Source organism: Xiphophorus hellerii, chromosome 13, assembly GCF_003331165.1.
Source record: "Xiphophorus hellerii strain 12219 chromosome 13, Xiphophorus_hellerii-4.1, whole genome shotgun sequence".
Taxonomy (NCBI): Eukaryota; Metazoa; Chordata; class Actinopteri; order Cyprinodontiformes; family Poeciliidae; genus Xiphophorus; species Xiphophorus hellerii.
Genome location: NC_045684.1, coordinates 9,508,036 through 9,513,642, shown reverse-complemented (window position 1 = coordinate 9,513,642; position 5,607 = coordinate 9,508,036). Strand labels below are relative to the sequence as shown.

The following is a 5,607-nucleotide window of genomic DNA, read 5'->3' as shown; positions in this document are numbered from 1 at the left end:
TAGACAGAGAGACAGATCAGGCGACAAATCCAGCTGACAATTGGAGAATTCTCAAACAAACGGATATTAAATATTTTTTATTTATTATAAAATTAATAATAGTTGCCAATGTTGTTAATATTTACAAGTAAATTTTTATTATTTCAAGATATTACTTATTTTGGAACTATCATTACTTTTATTTGTATTAAATTTGATTTAGTTCACTTTATATTTTTGGGGTTTATTTACAGAGTTTATTTACAGGTTAATAATTGTTTAGTTTTTGTTGCTTTGTGTTTGTTATTTACTTTTGTAAGTTAGACATTAAGAACTGTGGGTCCATTTCTGTAAGTATAGGGACTGGTATAGGACCAGCATGCACTGGGTTGGGCCTGTGGGTTTTGACCAGAGCAGGAGAGGAAACAATGAAAAGTAGTGATGGTGAGATGCAGCTTCATGAAACCCTGAGGAACTCCATCCAATCATTCGACTCATGAGCCGATGCACCGCGGTGCTTCATTTGCTCTACTGTGACATCAACTGGACAATATATGTAAAATAGGCAACGTAAAAACAACATGAAGCTTTACAATGAATAAACAAGTTTAAAATGTTTGTGATTCTGATACATAAATTCTGATTAATCTGGTTGTATGAAACAATGGCTGGATCCAAAAGAAAACTAGAAACAAATAGAAAAGAGGGTTGTGATTGGCTTGTTACTCGCTATGTCACCAGGGACAACGATTTAATTACTAAAAAATAAAAACTTTAACTGCTCAGGTTTAGGTGAGTTCTCTGTCTTACCCGCTTCATTACTCAACACATCACTAATGTAAAGTTTGATCTTTGTTATTTGCTTGTCAAACTGGAAAAAATAAACTATAAAAGCAATTTTCTAGTTTTTTGGACATTGAACTTCTTTACCTTCGTACGAAGCATCACCTCAGTGGCAGCAGTGGCTTGTTGACTGAACTTTTATAGGATGTTTGGTTTGACAAACAATCGCCACTACAATTTATTTATTACAAATTATTACATTTTACAGCTACTAACACACTATTATTGTTTCATGCTGTTTTGCTTTACTAACCTTGCGCTGCATTGTTCACATTTCTCCTGTTTTCAAAGTAAGTTTGATTAGTTAAAGGAGGAAAAGCCATAAAAGGTCATTTTATTTCTACATCAATAAGCCATTTTTCACAGCGTAATTGTGATTCCTGCGTTCATTTACCGGTTAACAAAACATTTATACGGGAAAAGAACATTTACTAAAATGATCCTCATACAGAAAGGTGCAGACATTTAGACCTTAACCTGCATCCAAACGCTGGTGGTTCCTACCTATTCGGTGTAAGATTATCTGGGGCCTCCGGGAGAAAATCCAGCAGTCTGCGATGATCATCCATCTCTTCCTCCGACTTGACGATGATTTCTTTAAACTCTGTGAATGTTTCTTCAGCAGCAGTTAACGGCTCGTTGATAAACTCGTTTAGAGAAACAGTCGAACATTCAACCAAACAGACCATGCGCCATTTTCTTTGTCTTCTTCTTCTTTGGGATTTTATGACTGTCGTTCATTCATGTCATCGCATTACCGCCACCTTGTGGATCTTACGATCATCACATCTAAAGATTTCTCATACAGTGCCAGTTCTCTTTGAAAGACGTAAAATCTTTTCTTCCACTTTATCTAAATAAAACAAATACAATACTAGTATTCCAGTTTTCCACAAATTCAAAGTTAATATTGTCTTCTGATTCGTATCTCCTACATCCCGCAACATGTTTCACAGTTTCTTCACTCCACCAGATCAGAACCTTTCCTATAGTTTCCGTATATCCACAATGATCGCTGCTGCTTTGTTCGGAGTTTACCGCTGGTTCCGCCCATCCTGTGGCTTATTGAGAGCCGATCAGCACCGGTTTGTTCACTGAATTGTGCGGTGCTGGTGGTCGAGTGTAAAAGACTTTTAACGGTTTTATCTATTTGAATTTTCTACCGGTATTTAAATAATACTGTAGTTTCTTTCTACTGCACTAGATGGGTTAAATGCCATTACTCTCTTTAATACTGAAATTATTCAATATATGACCTTATATTTTATGTTTGCAAGCATTACTATGCCATATTTAAAGTTTTAAGCAGGGATGTTGGTACTGATTTTAAATTATTCAGTTTGGCTGACAGGTTTGCACTGTTTAACTTTTTCCTGCTGCTTCTACTCATTTCATTTCAGCAAGTGTTCTGCAGTTGAACTCAAATGTTTCTACAATTTTCAGCAGTAACATTCAGCACTAACACGACATTTTCACAGGAAAGGCAAATGTTCTACTACAATAATAATATATCTATGTGTGGAGGTTAAATTAGTTCCAGCATTAGAAACATGGTGATCTATAATAGAAAACAGCTGCAGCAGAACAGAGAAAAATATAACTAAGACAACAGAAACACTAAATTACTGAAGACAATAATAATCAACCATACTTTCTACAATCAAGAACCATCAATGTATGAAAATTAATTTATAATGAATTTTAAAAGTAATTATTTTTTATTTATTCATTAAGCTATTACATAGGTGGAGTTGAACTGGTTAATATAATTTTACAAATAACAGCATCAGTTACAATGTCATTTTGTTTTAAAGAGAAACTTATCATCTTATAAGTTTTAAATCTAAGCTTAGATCACTTTTAGACCATATACAGTACAGACCAAAAGTTTGGACACACCTTTTAATTCAATGAGTTTCCTTTATTTTCATGACTATTGACATTGTAGAGTCACACTGAAGGCATCAAAACTATGAATAACACATGTGGAAATATGCACTAAACAAAAAAGTTTAAAACAACTGAAAATACCCCTTATATTCTAGTTTCTTCAAAGTAGCAACCTTTTGCTGTGATTACTGCTTTGCACACACACTGCATTTTCTTGATGGGCTTCAAGAAGTAGTCGGTCGGTCCATTTCTTGGGTTGGGGTTCTTTCAGTCAACCCGGTGCCCTGTATGTCTGCTGGATCTTCTTCATTGGGACTAGGTGAATCCTTTGGTTGGCAGGCTGGCTTTGTGACTTGGGATAGGGGTTTGGTTTGAATGATTCCTAAGCTGGTGGTCCTGGTTCTGGTTGGATCTCTGTGTATGAGAAATGCAAGTGGGTGTATGGCGTCCATTTTTGTTTTGTTTATTTTGACATTGTCTACATGGGTTTGAATGTCTGGGTGTACACATGAGAATGGGAACATGTGATCTTGTCTCTGTGTGCCTGGTCTGTCTGTCAGGTTTGGTCTCTGGCTCCCTCCTCTCTGTGATCACCTTTATATCAAGTTGGGTGAGAGGAGGGGGCCCCCTATAAAACTTTTTTCTCACCTTTCTTTTCTCTCCAGCTTTCTTCTCCGTCTCATTACAATTTAATAAAATAAACCCAAAGCAGTTTCTAATAAAGTTTTCATGTAATTATATCAGGAGGAAGCCATAATGGTCCACTTGTGCAAGTCTTTAGGGCTTAACCTTGGTACTCGACAATGCTGAGTGTCACACTGTCAGACAGGACAAGTTTAATACAAAACACAACAAAAAGACAAAATGCAAGTGTATAGTCAATGGTAAATGCATGTATAGCGATTTATCTAGTGCAGAGGATGCCAAAGTGCTTTACATGTTGATGGTGGTAAGCTACATTGTAGCCCAGCTGCCCTAGGGCAGACTGACAGAAGCTGCTACACAATCGGCACCATCGGACTTCTGACTAACAGCAGGTAAGGCAGGTTTGGTGCCTTGCTCAAGGACTCAACAACTGAGATGGATGTGTGTAGCGCCTTTCTCAACTGAGCAGATCTGACTGCGAGGTGTAGTGTTAACCAGTTTGTATAATCAGAAGTAGGTACGGCACGGAGTCATGAGTGGGGTGAATAATTAATACAACTGATACAAAAAAGTAAAGTTTGTTAATATTGCTATTTATTGCAGTGGCAATAATAATAATAATAATAATACCAAAACAACAAAACAATAAATTTCCAAAAACAGAAGGGGAAAAAAACAAACCAACAAAAACAATTATAATAATAATCATTGATACTTCAAACGTAATAAAGTCCACAATAGATCCAAGAACAAAGAGAATAATTATGTTCCCTTTTCAATACTCAGAGTTTAGTTCGTTTCTGTAGGGAAAGTGTAGTTCCGTTTTCCTACCACCAGAGGGTGGGTGGGTAGCTCGCCATCTTCCGTCATCAAGTCAATGCAAGGGGGAAAAACCTGACCTAAAAGGCCAGATAACACACATTAAGTTCATATATAAACATTATATTTATATAAACTAAATGGAAGAGACAAGAAAACAATTAAATATGTACTTGCTATATTTTAACAACTTCATAGAAAAAATAAAAAAGAAAGGAGAAGATAAAAAGAAAAATTTAAATCCTTTTTTTTAAAAAAGCGCACTTCATAATTCAAGTTCAAAATTGCCTAGATAATATAATTAGCAGTCGTTACAAACAACCAATATTGAATCAAATCAATCAACTTACAAATGTGATTGATCAAAGTAGCTACAAACTAAATCATATTAGGTACCAATTTCATCGCTGCACCAACATGGAATGCAACACCAATAAAGAAATTATGGAAAAAATAATCAAATCTAAAGTTGAAAGGTAAACCCTTAAATATTAAAGGTGTGGTCTTTAATTCGCTGCAACAGTGTGATTCTTCATTAAGTAAGTAATTAATAAGTAGACTAAACTGATGTGGGCCACTGATTGTCGATGGATCAGAGCTAATGCTAATGCTAACTGGCGCAGCAGAGCGAAAATAACGCCCTATTATCTACTCACCGTCGAGTAACGGATTATCTGATGAGGTGGATGCAATGATAACTTGCTCAGATCAGGAAGGTTCACCAGCTGTCAATGGATCACAACCTGGCGAGTGATTCAACAGGAGGGAAATATTAGCGGCGCTATCATTGCAAATGCTATACAACGTCAAGTCAGATGGTATTTAACAACTCACCGCAATCTTCAAGTTTTAGAGATTAAATGAGTGATGAGTCGATTCAGAAACTCCAGGTTGTTTTACAAACAACCAACAGTGAGTAGCAGCAAGGTGGGGAAGAAAAAACAAAACCCGGAAGCACACATGACAATCAACTTAAAGGGAAGGTGATTGGGTCATGGCGGACACCTGGGTTACATGTGGGAAGTTTGAACCAGCAACCCATCAGTTACAGGAACCACAGTGGCTACAACCAGTATAGCTGTAGTACCACCATCTACTGGGTTCAAGGATCAGGCACAACATACACTAAAGGAAAACTCAAAACTTTTAATGTTAAATGAAATGTTACACCTTTATTTCTTTCTAAAATACATATAAACATAAAAATAGTTTCAACAGTAAAATACAGTAATCTAAATGCTGCAGCAGAACAGATTAAAATATTACAGCTAAAACAAGAGAAAAAAGCAAAATATTAAAAATAATTACATGTACTTTGTGCAATCAATGCATGAAAATTAGTTTGCGGTGAATTTTGCATTTCTTTAAAGTACAAATGATTTTTTTTGTTTGAATAGATTTTAATTAGGTAGAGTAAAACTGGTTAACATA

The 5,607-nt window shown here is 35.8% G+C and overlaps 1 long non-coding RNA gene across 2 annotated transcripts; it reads right to left on the bottom strand.

Moving 5' to 3' along the window:
- Positions 1-2,985: 2,985 nt before the first annotated feature.
- On the bottom strand, positions 2,986-5,316 carry LOC116731009 (uncharacterized). 2 transcript variants are annotated; one of them, XR_004341463.1, is made up of 3 exons: positions 5,011-5,316; positions 4,833-4,919; positions 2,986-3,126 (listed from the first exon to the last, which is right to left on the bottom strand). It is a non-coding gene; the product is annotated as an uncharacterized LOC116731009 (long non-coding RNA). The 2 variants fall into 2 exon arrangements; XR_004341464.1 differs by lacking the exon at positions 2,986-3,126 and adding an exon at positions 3,465-4,256.
- Between the last annotated feature and the right edge of the window lie 291 nt (positions 5,317-5,607).